Here is a 16,162-nt window from a genome sequence, read left to right as displayed (position 1 = left end):
ATAAATACAGCAATAACAACAACGAAATAATATCTCTAAAATAAATAAAGTAACTAAATAATATAAGGCAAATTAAATAATAAAATACTAAAATAAGTAGGCGGTGTAAGGTGTAAAGTTTATTCACTTAGAAGCTAAAGCCCCAGACTCCGATGTCTGTGTGTAACAGCAACTACTGTATAGGCGATGCGGTCGCCGGTCACACATTTCTATAGCGTCTGCCCGACACCAAAAATCTGTGTACACATCCATACGTGCATCTACCCACGAGACGCTGCACAGCCTGCGCTGAGCCTGACAGAGACAGTGAAGGCATTGTACAAAACAGACCCCGTAACTCGTCGGGGAGAAAGAGGAAAGGAGAGCTTAAAACACAACTTTAGTGCTGTTGTGTTGATGGCATAGGTTTATTGCCGATCTGCAAGCTCAAAACGTGAGCGTTCGCGTCGCTTTTGGGAGTATGGACATTACATACTTCCCCCCCCCCCCCCCCAACAAAAAAATAATAATAAAAATAAAAAAAATAAAAATATATATATTTTTTTCTTTTTTTTCCATTCGACTAAGATATTGCCATTCGACTAGGTGCCGTTTCGATCGAATAGTCGACTATTCGGGGTCACCCCTACTGTATAGTGCTAAATTGTGTTAAAACAGCATGCATGCTTTGGTGTCCAGTGTTCTCATGGGCCCGCTGTTCCGCTTACTTAAATGGGGCTTAAGTGGTATACAATTGTGAAATGGCCATTTTGCATAATGAGTGCTTTAAGTGCATTTTGATGCCAATACATTTGTACTTAGTCGTTGCCCCAAATAATTACTTATTTTGTATCAATTACACACTCCATGAAGCCTTGCATTCATTGAGACTCTGTTTTTGTCACATTTCTTCAGTGTTATAATTTGATAACCAGAGTCTCAAAGAGTCTCATACTGAGATGCCGGCTACACGGATCTGGATATTTCTGAAGCTAGACATTTGCTAGACATTTTTTTGTGCGGTTGGGGCTTGCAGCCACACAAAGCTGGATATTTTGGCCACGAAGCTGGATATTTTTGAAACCGGATAAATAAGTGGAGACATTGAAAAATATCCGATTCACTGGATCCGTGTAGACATGGAACCCGGATATCTCTGAAGACTTTACTGTGTGTGTGTGCACTTGTCCCCCTAGTGGAGGTCTGGGGATTATTTTAGACCTAGATATCTTTGTCGTGTGGACCTAGATATTTTTCTATGTGGATATCTGAAAAAACTGGATATATGAAATATCCAGCTGCGTCTGGCTTAGGCCTGAGTCTCCTACTGACCGATGACCCGGTCATCAAATTATCGGCTTAGGAATAAGACAAAAATATAATAATAATCCTGCACGGTCAAGGCTTTATGGGGTAATTGATAGAAAAGGAGTTTTCTTCTCCTTTAAGGAAGATTCTGATGAATGCAGGACTTAATTACAAGTAGTTAAGGGGCGGCAGGAGTAGAGAAACCGTCATTAGAACACAAAGGGTTCCCAGTTCGATCCCGGGCTCCCCCAGAGTTAGTGTCGAAGAGTCCTTGACCACCTCTTGAGCTCTATATGCCATTTTCTAAAAGAATGTTGAAAGCAAGGCCAAATAAGAAACTACACTTCAGAAACAAGCCCAAACAAAGGCAACCCACAACTAGCAACATTATAGGAAAACAAGAACAAAGTCGCTTACAATGAGCAGCCCTGGCAACACTGTCAAACAAGTGTCTGCCAGCCCTCTGAATGCAATGTTAGTCGCCCGACTTTTAAATGACAAAGTTTGCCAACTAATGCCAGCAGACTACAACAGACTGGCAGTTTGGAGCAGTTGGAAGTAGGCTGTTTGGTATGGAGACACCTTAATGTGCAATCTATTTCAGGGTACCCCAATTAGTTTTCCCCAAGGGCCAAATTATGTCTAGGGTACCAAGCCGAGGGCCACAACATTGCAGGGGGAGACGGTGGCGTTCCCGCTACTCCAGTGACAGTTCAGATATCGTCGTTGTCGGGTGAAAATCCTGTATGTCCAAAACCGTTTGTTTTGCATTTATCATTTTAAAAATGATTTAAACTAGTCAATACTTTTGTGCGACGGCCTTGTATGATTTGCGAAAGAACGTACAAATTTGGAGATACGAGATTTCCACCCGACAACGACGATATACTAGTGTTGTTGCTGCTCTTATACCACCATTATTACTGGGGTTGGCGGGGCCAGACAGTAGCCCCCCGCAGACAGCAAATGGCCCGCGGGCCGCCTATTGGGGAACCCTGATCTATGTAAAGCGCCCTGGATAAAGGCACTATATAAATGCACCATTTACCATTTTACACTGTGGTATTGTTACTTTGACTTAAGTTCAAATTCTGCATCTCTCTTCCACCACTGCTGAAACAAGAAGCCTTTGTTCCTTAATAATGAGTGGTCATCAACCACTACAGCCAACTGTGATCTGCAGCACAGCCTTTAGCTCAAAGCCAGTCCTCATCAAAGACCATTTAACAGTCCTACAAGCTACACTGAATTCTAATGACAGACAGACATTGTTGGAAATCCATTTTCCACATTTGTAATTTGTAATATAAACTCAACTCCAGAAATAGCAATGATCTGCATATTGTCGGCTTTTGATCTTTTAACTGATCTTTGATCTTAGTGTAGGATGTTGATAAAACAAGACATCCGCTTTGCTCTCCCCTGGTCTCCAAAAGGAATGCACTTTTAACTCAAACTGACCCTAAAACAAACACACACACACACACAAACACACACGTCGGTATTACTATACTAGTAAGGACACAAACATGCATTTCCGAAGGCAATTTTATTATATAAAACATATAAAATTGAATAAAATGTTGAAAACACCCTGAAAATAGCCGATCTACAAGTTCCTGACGTGTCATGACCTCAACTCCTAATCCTAACCTCTAATGCCTAATCCTAACCTATGCCCCTTTCTAACAGTAAAGGGCCATTTATAGTTACGTATGGTTGATTTTGTGTACGTTTTGGGTGAGAGATTACGTACAGTAATTCCGTCAACATACATAGTTCCTCCTCTACGTTATGTCCGTGCCGACCGCTCTCCGTTGGGCCGCGCGCCACATTGTGCCTCGCAGCCCAGAACAGAATAGCTAACAAAAGCGAAGCAGCCAAAGTATGTAGAACCACATAATTTCTTGACCCAACGACGTGTCATAAGTGGTAACAGTCTGGACTGCAGGTTCTGCTGTCTGTCGGCAAAGTTGCTTCGCGGATTCGCGGTAAATGTAAAACTCTGCGAGGGTACAGATTTAACCACATATGGATCCGGACCCGGAGTGATTATAACAAAACACACGCATATAATTCCCAAGTATAGCTATGATGAGCCGCTGAGCTAATTAATCAGCTCTTCTTGTGTGCCTCGTCTTGTTGGCAGCTGTCGGAGGATAGGCGGTGAGTGTGTGTGTGATAGTGTGTGTGTGTGTGTGTGTGTGTGTGTGTGTGTGTGTGTGTGTGTGTGTGTGTGTGTGTGTGTGTGCCCGTGCGTGTGTGTCAAGCTGTCCTGCTGCGACGTTCCATTTTTACCGTTTCTTGATACAATATAGTCTATTTCTCATTGGGACCAGTAGTACTTTGGGGGCCGGACGCGACCGGACGCCGTGTGGCCGGAAATATTTCCCCACATGCACGCGCACGGACGGCACCGAGCGGTGCACGACCGTGTAAACGCGTGCATAGTGCATACCCCCCGCGAGAGCCGCGACAACCCCCCACCCCGCGAATCCGCAAAAACTACAAAGCAATACTTTAATCAGTGGCTACTACTATGCATAACAGGTTTCTAGTGGTGAATGTGTGAGTGTCCTCAAGCCTCTATTCATATGGATATATAGCCTAGGCCTACTTAGGTTTCCAGCTGTGATTGCATGTGCATGTGTCGATGTGTGTGTGTCCTCATCCATTACTGTGGTATTTAGTGTTTGAGATTCGTTCAAGGCAAACTTTCACTATCCTACTGCAGCGCTGTATTTTCTAAATGAATTTAAAGAAAGTAGGACATAAAATCTTAAGTAACAATGCAAATGTAATTAAGACTAGAAAACTATTGTTTTCCCACCATTAGATCTGCTGACATCCTTTCTATCTAAATAGCCTCTAGAGGCGCGTGCACGTGACGTCAATAAATGACCGTCCGCCCGGAAAAAAAAATCCCAAAGCACCACTGATTGGGACGTTCACAGTTTGAGAACCGCTATCATAGAGCAGAGGAAAAGTAATTTTCCTCACTACTGCGCGTCTGCGCCTACGATTGACAACGGTGGCCGTGGGTACTTCTTGCTACGGATACATCTTCAGTCCATTCAGTCCGTCCAGTTGGGTGCTGTCCGTAAGGGTCCGTATACAGAGATAAATCATCCGGAGTGTTACGTACTGGGAGTCAAACCGGACCAAACGGAGTAAAGTTCTCTCACCCTCCGTTGCTTGTGTATTCCTGCGGTCCTTATGTACTACTATGCATGGTACTTAAAGGAGTAGTTCACCCCCAAAATGAAAATTTTTCTATTGATTACTCATGCCAAGGAGACTTGAGTTCAATAATATTTTTTGTTTTTTGTCGCATTCCTAAGACAAAAATGTGATAATAAATGTACCCCCATTCGTTCAATCAATGGGGGTAAATTTACTCGAATCAAATTTTTGTCTTAGGAATGTGACAAAAACCAAAAAATATTATTGAACTCAAGTCTCCTTGGCATGAGTAATCAATAGAAAAAATGTCATTTTGGGGGTGAACTACTCCTTTAAGCCTCTTCCCCATTCTTTTTTTTTTAACCATAAAACAAAATGTCTCGATTTGAGGACTGGGGCTGTCACGATTATGACATTTTACATGACGATCAATAATTGTCACTCAATAATTGTGTTTTTTGTCGTTGACATTTACATTTCTGTTTGGCTTGTAAGCCTTGAAGTTGCACATGGCAGATATGACACACTAAATATACAAAGAAATTACATTTCATTTGACAACTTTATACTTAAAAAAAGAATATTGATAGTGGAAATAGCCAATCTACAAGCTCGCGTTGTGAGATATCGTCCATTTTCACTATTTTTGAAAACGTTTGAAAATATATTAACATTTTTTCAACATGGAAACGATGACCATTATGACAAAATAATTGCGATTAGACGATTATGTAATAATTGTGATAGGCCCAGAGAGGACCAGAGAAGTTGTCCTCACAATCTCCATTTCTCAAATTCTACTATACTGTACTTGCAGGGACATTTGGCCCTCACAAGTATAGGACAACACAATTGCACACACAGCACACACACAAACACACACCAAGATCTTCATAAGAAAATAAGAGGGAACAGAAAGTGTGCTTTCTCCACAGCTCAGAGGGATCTGGCTTAGGGATGGGACGTTACGCTGTATTATCGTTTATCGTGATAAAAAACTGACAATAATCGTATCGTGGAGATTTCATTTATCGAGATATCGTCCTCCGTCATGCACTGGGATCAACTGATCTTACCTAGCACCATATCCAGTATCACTTAAACCCTCTATACTTGGTAAAAGGTAACTTATTATATACGTACTTGATAGTAACCTTTTTCACTTTTTTATCGCTCTATCGAATGTCTTTGCCAAAAAAACTAGCAGATCTACAAGCTCACAACACGTCACGACGCGTTGTGAGCTTGTAGATCTGCTATTTTTTGGCAAATATTCCTCCCCAGGATAATAGATGTTGGGGCTATTTTGATTATCACGATAATATCGTAAATCGCGGTTTCTTTGGTCAAAATAATCGTGATATGAAAATGTCATATCGTCCCATCCCTAGATCTGGGTACAACAAAGGGTGCTTCAGTTCAGTCCAAGACGAGTTCCGCACCAAGCGGAGCACAACGCGTCGTAAAGCTGCCATGCTCCATTTCCCCACTGACCTCGCAATGTTCCCTGCGCTCAATGGGGCTTTTAAGCCGTGACATCATTTTGTAGTCAGACCTCCAAACAGATGTATTATCAATATCTGTCCCTCGCTATTTCAACAGATCCGAGACAAGAATAACGACTTAAGTATAATTCTACCACTTTCCTTTCAACAACAAAGAGAAGAAAAATTAGTAAATAGTAAAAATAGTAAAAAGATTCACGGGCACTGGGGCCAAAAGTTCTCCTCTGCCTACAAAATGATGTCAGACTTAACAGCCCCGCCAGGCCCGAGCAGAGGATCGCTCCATTTCAAAGGCAAGTTAACCCATTTAGAACGGATACACATTATTGTGTATCATTATTTTATGCTTTAACTATTGAAAAATAGCAGATATACAAGCTCACAGCACGGTGCTGCGAGCTTGTAGATCTGCTATTTTTGAAAAAGTTGTGAAAATGTGTGCAAATCTTTGAACGTATGTATTTTTAAAGCGAACAATTGTAACTCAAACTTTGCTTCTGGGGGGTCCCTAGAACTAAATATTTTGAGATGGGGGTCTGTGGCCAAATACACATCATTTTGTGTAAGTGTATAAGTGTCTTTTGAATCCTTCTAAGGTTTTTTGAAAAACCTATGTTTCTATGTCAGCAATCTGGCCAGCCATCGTCAAAGAAAAGGTCCTTTTCACTTAACTGGAGCTCAGTTAGTCTGTTCTTGAGAGACTGTAGTGAAGGACCCCCAAAATGATATTTATTTGGCCACGGACCCGCATCTCAAAATATTTAGTTCCAGGGACCACCCAGAAGAAAAACTTGAGTTACAAACGTTCGCTTTGAAAATACATATATTCAAAGATTTGCAAACATTTTCACGACTTTTTCAAAAATAGCAGATCTACAAGCTCGCAGTGCAGCACTCGGTGCCGCGCTGTGAGCTTGTATATCTGCTATTTTTCACTGGTTGAAGCATTCAATAATTCTAGGCCTAAATGTTTAAGTTAGTTGGGTCATTCTTATTCGCATGAAGAAAAGAACAAAAATTATGCTTCCAATGAAAACACAAGGAAGCAGTCCAGTTACCTCCTGGGGTCAGGATGGGATCGTGTGGGTAATGAGAGTGTGGAGGTGGGGGAATAGCTTGTACTGGTGTTGGAACTAATCTGTGCGCTCGTAAAGTGTAAAATAAACACACAAAAAAAGTCTGGCAACTGGTGTAGTAGGACATCCCCTCCACACACACAAACACACAGGTTTGGTCTTGCAACACTGCAGCCAAGAGAAACTACTGCAAAGTCACACAGGATGGGACATAGGGAGGAACCAATGGGCAATGACAGAGCGCGCGTGCGTGTGTGTACACTGTATGACATCATATCCTGTGGCAGCAGCGGGATAACAGCACCATGTCATTATTGCACCACCACTTTATATTAACAACATGGCTTCTTATCTGTGTGTACATCACTCACCCTGCCCTGGGCTGCACATTCTGAACACAGATGCACGCACAACGCACGCACGCACACACACACACACACACACACACACACACACACACACACACACCTTGCCGGGAGGAAAGTGAAGTCACTGCTAATTTGAGGAGAAATGGAACATGACTACAAGTCATTTTGACCTTCAGGGCCAGGCCGTTTGACTAATTGGCCAAACTCCCCCATTAACACACACACTGGTGATTTCCCAGAAAACACACACATGCATGCATCCACCCACACACAGCCAGGCAATCTAAAAACTCCACCCATCACGATGCAACATGTTGTGATCTTGTAGATTGTCCATCTTGGCAATTGTTTTACTTTTTTGCCACCCTCTAGCTGCTTTTCCAAAATAACACCTCTCAACAATCGATCAAGAACATAAGATTATCCCATCACAAGTCGCCCCCCCTCTCCCTCTCGCTCTCTCATTTTCCACAGAGATTACTTTTCTGTATTTAACCCCGCAGTGTGCTGCTCTGTGTGACCACATGGGGGAGCTGTTTGGAGGTTAATCACTTTCAACCTGGCAACCCCATTTATCAGCTTGTAGATTGTCTATTTTTGCCATTCTTCAGACAATAAATTATACAGGGCTAATCTGGTTAAGTGCCTTGCTCCGGGACATGAAGCCAAGATTAGCCGAGAGTCGAACCGGGGACCTTTTCACTTTGATTTGGACACTGTACTATTTTGATAGTTGTGCACTTTATGTATATACATTTATATATTATTCGTTCACTCTCTTGATGTACCTTGCTCTTTACTGTACTCTGTTCTTGTTTCTTTTATTTTAATTTTTTCTTACTTCTCTGTAACTTTGTAAATAACCTTTCCCCCTTGGGATAATAAAGGTATCTATCTATCTACCTTTCCGACTCCCACGCCACCCTATTATTCAAGTATTAAGTACTAAACCAAAGCTGGACAGCTACAGCCTGGGACTTTATTTGAATGAATAATAGCCAAACCAAACACATACTTGACTACCCTCCAATCTAACCCTTGATGCTGAGTACCAAGCATGTATAGTAGTAGGCATGGGGTCTCATGTTTTATCATTTCATCTTTGGTATGACTCGCAAACTCAGCGCAACCACAAGACCACCGATGAGCTGGTTGTAGGGCTGTCACAATTAATCGTCTAATCACAATTATTTGACATAATCGCAATTATTTGACATAACCGTCATAATCGTTTCCATATTATACAAATTTCATATATGTATTTATTTTTTAAGTCAAAAATAGTGTAAATAGCAGATCTACAAGCTCACAACGTGTTGCATCGTCGGATCTTTTTAAGAATAAAGTTGTCAAATATGTCTTTGTAATATCTGCCATGTGCAACTTCAAAGCCTAGAAGCCAAACAGAAACGTAATTGTCAACGACAAAGACACAATTAATCGCCACTATTTGAGTGACATTAATCATCAGGTAAAATGTCATAATCGTGACAGCCCCAGCTGGTTGGACACAAGCTGTGCTGCCATCTTCACTGTAGTTCAGACATGATTATTGCAACATTATCTCTTCATCAGGAGGGAGAGAACAAACAAAGCATACAGGTTGCATCTTATCTTTTTGTAAGCTGTCCCGCACGCGGCTCTGACCGAAACAAAGCTAAAAGACAGACAGACAGGCTGACAGAGCATACAGATGCAGACAGACGGGGCGTGCAGACAAACAGACAGGGATAGACAGTTCAGCGTAAAAGCTGGAAATTGGAGGCTTTCTATTTTTACGCAGAGCAGTTTATGGTCTCCAGATTTGGAATGTCACACCTCCCACACTTGGATCGAGTTCAGCTAGCACACACACACACACACACACACACACACACACACACACACACACACACACACACACACACACACACACACACACACACACACACACACACACACACACACACACACACACACACACACACACACACACACACACACACACACACACACACACACACACACACACACACACACACACACACACACACACACACACACACACGTCCAATCCCGATTTAGGGCTGTCACGATTATGACATTTTACATGACGATTAATTGTCACTCAAATAATTGCGATTAACGATTTCATTGGGTTTTTGTCGTTGACAATTACATTTCTGTTTGGCTTGTAGGCTTCGAAAGTTGCACATGGCAGATATGACACATAACCTAAATATACAAAGATATTACTGACATATTTGACAACTTTATAAAAAAATAACATTGAGAGTGGAAATAGCCGATCTACAAGCTCACAACGCGTCACATCGTGAGCGACGCGTTGTGAGCTTGTAGATCGGCCATTTCCACTATTTTTTTATGTATTTTTGTTAATATATGATAATTTTTCGACATTGAAACGATTATGACGATTATGGAAAAATAATCGCGATTAGACGATTAGATTATGTAATAATTGTGACAGCCCTAATCCCGTTTTAGGAAGAGTCCTAGACCAACCCATTACTGACGTTTTGGCCGCTATTTTGTAAAAAAAAGTGCAAAATTTGAAACCCTTTCAGTAGGATTTTCAGGGGATAAAATAAAAGTTCAAACCTTTTTGAAAAAATAGCAGCTCTGCAATATCACCTCACATTGTGATGTGTTGCGAACCTTTTTACTGAATAGGTGTTTGGTCTACCTATACATAAAACCTACAATTTCTTTCATACATCTATGAAACGCAATTTTATACATAAATATACACTGTATTATATGTAGTGTTGTCCCTGCTCCATCTCCCCTTCAGTTTGGGGGTCCCTGGCCTGAAAACTTTGAAGACCCCTGGCTTAAAGTGTAAAGTGTAATATACACTACACGTATACCTTTCATATATTTGAAAAGTGTAAAAGGTTCACCTGAAATGAAATGCCCAACATGCCAGATTGAAAGCGGGCGGAATAGGGACACGTTTGGGTTGCATAATTGCTGAAAACGATGTCATCAGAAAAGCCAGATAATGAGTGATATATTGGCCGTACAAGATACTTTACAAGGAACACGCAACCCTTGAACAGAGCTATGTATGCGTCTTGACAACACACACACACACCCCACGTCTCTCCGGTTGGATAAACAACAGGACAGCCAAAAAGCATGAGCAACTCACTGGGGAACAGAGCGCTTCTGGAGCCTACACACACACACACATTTGTATTACTTTACTTGTGAGTAAATCAACGTTTTGGGACGGCAGTTTTACGAAGACAGAAATTGTTAACCCCAACCCTGTCGAAAACCGAAAATAGCTGATCTGCAAGCTCACAAGACCACAAGGGGAGGGAAAATGCATTTTCCCATAGAAAGGTGTCACTGCCAACGTGTTTCTTTTTTTTTTTTTTTTTTTTTTTGAGGACATGCATTACCGTTTCATTTTTTATGCTACAGTAAATTGATGAATGAAATATATCCACAACTTTCCCGCGTCCCGTTGTGCATTGCGCAGAAGGTGTGCGGCAGTTTCCGGCGTCGCAGCCGAGAATGATCTACAAGCTCACAACAGTTGTGCTATAGCTTGTTTGTGTGTGTGACGTGTCACTTATGAGCGTTGAATGTTTTGTGGTCACTTTATGTATACATTCTTTTTTGCAATAGCTTTTCGACACTTTGTTTTTATTTTTATTTTTTTGTGCTTGCTCTTTGGACTGTACACTACAGTACTCTTTTTCTTTCTTCTTTGTAACTTGTAACCTTAAACTGCTGTGCTGCCTCTGGGCAACTGAATTTCCCCCGTGGGATAATGAAGGTATCTATCTATCTATACCAGAGAGAAGCCTGGAGTCAAAGCCTCTTTTGAAGCCTAATGAAAGAGGAAGTGAACCAAACGCCCCCAACATGACAGTGAATGACATCACCTGAATACCTGAACTCATGGCTTGGTTTGAACATTTTGTAAAACCGTGCTTAAGAAGAGAAAACGTCCCATAGTCACATCTTGCCAGGCCTTAGAATAGAGCTAAAGTGATATACAGGGAGTTATCGGCCTGGCCAATGGATCAGCCATGATCTGATGTTTTTGACACTGGTAGGCCTATCAGCCGATGTGTAGCCACTTACAACCTGGCATCTCCGTTTTGAGCATGTTATGTCAAAGGCAAAACTTTAAAATATCCTATCTACAAGCTTGTAGATGGCAGAAGGCTCTGTGTCCTCCCCGTGGGGGCTCCTCACTGGAAGGCGAGTCAGTAGCATACAACAGCAGTGACGACACAGAAATGTGGGGAGAAATCAATTGGCATAACGACTAAATTGAGGGGAAAAAGCTGGGGTAAAAATCTAAAATGACTAAATGAAAAAGAAAGATTTTGACAAAATATGAGTCAAAGCATCGGTAGACCGCGGTCTAGGACTCTCCAAACTCAGAAAGGGCATGGGACCCAGAGAAATCGACTTTAAAACCAACACGCTCCTCTTTATTTTCCAGAGCGCTGCTGCTGCTGCTGCTGCTTGTCCCTGGAGTGTGTCATCCATGTGAACCGTGACTCGCTGGCCTTGATACCCCACCGTCTACACAGTAAAAGGGCTTTTTTTTAACCCATTTAGGCCTAGGATTATTGACTGCTTTAACTATTGAAAAATAGCCGATATACAAGCTCACAGCGCGGCACCGAGTGCCGCGCTGCGAGCTTGCAGATCTGCTATTTTTGAAAAAGTCGTGAAAATGTGTGCAAATCTTTGAATATATGTATTTTCAAAGCAAACGTTTGTAACTACATTTTGCTTCTGGGGGGTCCCTGGAACTAAATATTTTGAGATGGGAGTCCGTGGACAAATATAGATAATTTTGGGGGTCCTTCACCTGAAAAGGTTTGAGAACCACTGACATGGTAGTCTCTCAAGAACAGACTAACTGAGCTACAGTTAAGTGAAAAGGACCTTTTCTTTGACGATGGCTGGCCAGATTGCTGACATAGAAAAATCTTAGAAGGATTCAAACGACACTTAGAGAATCGGGTCAAAAATTCAAATTTTCACGTTTTTTTTCTTCAAAAATAGCAGATCTACAAGCTCGCAGCGATGCACTCGGTGCCGCGCTGCGAGCTTGTATATCTGCTATTTTTCAATAGTTAAAGAATAAAATAATGATACACAAATAACGTGTACCCGTTCTAAATGGGTTTTAACCGCAGTTACGGCGCATTTCTGGAAGTCACGCCTCGGTAGAAAACCCAACGCTTTGGACACGAGTGCCTAGGAAAACATCTGGACAGAGCGGAGGTGCGCTCAGTGTGAGCTTTGGCATTTACGCGCACACCGACACATGTTTGGAAGATCAGCCCCGTCTGTTGGCGGATGTTCAAACCTCGACCTCACGGCTCTTCAGGTAAAAAAAAGGAGTAAAAGGACTTTGGCGGTTTGGTTTACCTCATTGCTTAGTAGTATATGGAGCCTGAAGGTATCTGAAGCAAGACCTCAAAATAGAACCTGACCGATATATTATTATTATTATTGGACAACTTTTTTTTCTCCCCCCTTCTAAAATGGCACATCTACAAGCTCGCAACATGTCACAATGTGGTGTGCTTTGAGCATTTTTTGTAGATGCTTGAACTTTGAATGAATAGGGCTTAGTGCTTAAAGGAGGGCTTTGCCACTTTTCAACCCATCTTCACATATTAGGTCCTCACTAATGTTCATAATAAAATTGCAAAAACATTCTACTCTGTCCAAGTCTCTTAGGAGAGCTGTGGGAAGTTCAGAAATACATAGTCTTGTGACATCATCGTTTTAAAGTTGTTGTTTTTTTTAAACAATATTTTAAAAAAATCGATGTTTAATTTTTATTATCGTGAGAACAATGGCTTCCACTTTAACATTGCAACTTTTCAGGAATAGAAAGCCTGCATTTTCTATTAGCTTGGATTCCCCATTGATGAGGTCACAAGACTATGGATTTCTGAACTTCCCACAGAGACTTGGACTGAGTAGATTTTTATTATGAACATTACTGAGGACCCATTATATGAAGATAGGTTGAAAAGTTAAGTTCAGTTTCATGCGTGTTTCATATTTACATGTCTGCTTAATCTTTGTATATTTTAAGTTAAATGTTTTGTTTTCAAATATTGTATCTTAATGTTTATTCACGATTTTATATGATTTTCTTAGTTATTTGTTTGATTCTAAGTTAAACGTTCTCAAATGGAAACGTTACTCTCATCTAAAACTAAATAAAATCTTACGTTTTAACAAACAGAAAATCATCTGGCATCTGTCGGGCTCTGTCAACACGATCACACAGGAGTTCTGTGTCAAATGCACTGATATGTGGGTCAAGAACATCAGCGAGCGCATTACTGTCCATTGACGCAGTTTCTCCCTGATTCAATCACCCAACGTATGCTACCCATCAACACTCTGCTGACAACAGTCCACAGTAAGGTCACTATCTGTTTAGCTTATTTAACCCATTTAGAACGGGTACACATTATTGGGTATCATTATTGTGTGCTTTAATTGAAAAATAGCAGATATACAAGCTCACAGCGCGGCACCGAGTGCCGCGCTGCAAGCTTGTAGATCTGCTATTTTTTTTAAATCGTGAAAATTAGAATTTTGACCCGATTCTATAAGTGTCTTTTGAATCCTTCTAAGGTTTTTTTGTTTCTATGTCAGCAATCTGGCCAGCCATCGTCAAAGAAAAGGTCCTTTTCACTTAACTGGAGCTCAGTTAGTCTGTTCTTGAGAGACTATCATGTCAGTGGTTCTCAAACTTTTTCATGTCAAGGACCCCCAAAATGATGTGTATTTGGCCACGGACCTCCATCTCAAAATATGTAGTTCCAGGGACCCCCCAGAAGCAAAATTTGAGTTACAATTGTTGGCTTTAAAAATACATAATGTTCAAAGATTTGCACACATTTTCACAACTTTTTTTCAAAAATAGCAGATCTACAAGCTCGCAGCGCGGCACTCGGTGCCGCGCTGTGAGCTTGTATATCTGCTATTTTTTTTTATAGTTAAAGCATGCAATACTTTTAGGCCTAAATGGGTTAATTGAAGACGGATCTGGTCTCGTGTGTGCTTTTTGGTCCAGTAGCTGACTCCAGTTATCCGTCCGTCACGTCCAACTGGACTGGATGAGGCCTGGGTTTGGCGGCTGGCCTGAGACCAGTCAGTCCTGTTAGATTCATCATCACCATCCTCATCCCTGACCTACATTCATGGATCATTCTGGACTGATGACGAGCTCACAAGGAAGGAACACTGAAGGCTCTTACACACCATTACTGATTATTCTACTACAGTGAGTGCAACACTGGAAGTTCAGTGGGGTCAGACAGACATCAAGGTGGAGAGGTGTTAGAAAGTAGCTGTGTGTAGGCCTGTCACAGTTATTACATAATCGTCTAATCACTATTATTTGACGTGGTCGCAATTATTTTGTCATAATCGTCATAATCGTTTCCAAGTTGAAAAATGTTTATATTTTCAAATAGTTTCAAAAATAGTGGAAATGGCAGATCTACAAGCTCACAACGCGTCGCATCGCGACACGTTGTGAGCTTGTAGATTGTCCATTTCCACTATCAATGTTCTTTTGAAGTATGAAGTTGTCAAATATGTCAGTCTTTTCTTTGTATATGTATGTAGGTTATGTGTCATGTCTGCCATGTGCAACTTCAAAGCCTACAAGCCAAACAGAAATGTAATTGTCAACAACAAAAACATTAATAAATCGCAATTATTTGAATGACAATTATTCGTCTTGTAAAATGTCATAATCGTGACAGCTATAGCTGTGTGCAGGCGCGACGCAATAACTGAATGCTTAGAAATGCACACCACATGGGCTCTGAATGCCCCACAGACAGCCAGAGCCATGATTCGATTCACAGCCGACTGGACCATTTGCTGTATGTCACACCCAAATGTCCGGTCTTTCTCCACTGACTATAAAAAGACAGAAAAGCGCCGCAAAATAACTTTTTTAACAAAGACCTCTTCAAAAACATAACGATAAAGCCGACAGCAGAGCGATCTCCAACTATAGTACCACTTTTTGTTGTCATCCTCTTAGCCTTAATGTCTGACTATACCACGTGCCGTTTACATTTCTGACTTATTTACAGTACCAGTAAGACTCCCTAACTCGGGACATAAGCGACCGTCAGGTCGCATGTATACACAAATTGGCCTGTAAGTGGCATTGGTTCCTGAGTGTAGGGGGATGTGCGTGGCAAATGTATTGCTTGATGACACGAGTTGCGAGATACTGTTTCCCACTGTGCGTGATTTTTAGGCAACATCTGTAAGAGCAGTGTCCATTAATGTTGTCTGCAAAAAGCAACCTCATGTCTCAGTATCAAGTATTCAACAATCAATCAAACCTAGTCACCAATTTTGACCATTTTGACCATGTTTAACTGTTACTATCTGCATGGCGTCATCCTGTTCTCCAATCTCCCCACGCAACCGAAGCATCACTCACCACTGTTAATTAGGGTAAAACCATATTCAGGGTGACTACTAAATTCACAGCGAGCATCATCGCAATTGTGTTACATAATATATTTTAGTGCTAGATATAAGCACACACACACACACACACACACACACACACACACACACACACACACACACACACACACACACACACACACACACACACACACACACACACACACACACACACACACACACACACACACACACACACACACACACACACACACACACACACACACACACACACACA

General features: G+C 41.4%; 1 pseudogene across 1 annotated transcript in view; it reads right to left on the bottom strand.

Moving 5' to 3' along the window:
• Nucleotides 1-16,162, bottom strand: part of LOC308283905 (septin-9-like) — a 224,786-nt pseudogene that overhangs the window by 86,075 nt on the left and 122,549 nt on the right. The gene's annotated exons all lie outside the window — the stretch shown is intronic.

This window comes from Nannobrachium achirus (assembly GCF_963921795.1).
Source record: "Nannobrachium achirus genome assembly, chromosome: 4".
NCBI lineage: Eukaryota > Metazoa > Chordata > Actinopteri > Myctophiformes > Myctophidae > Nannobrachium > Nannobrachium achirus.
This window is presented reverse-complemented; position numbering and strand designations above follow the sequence as displayed.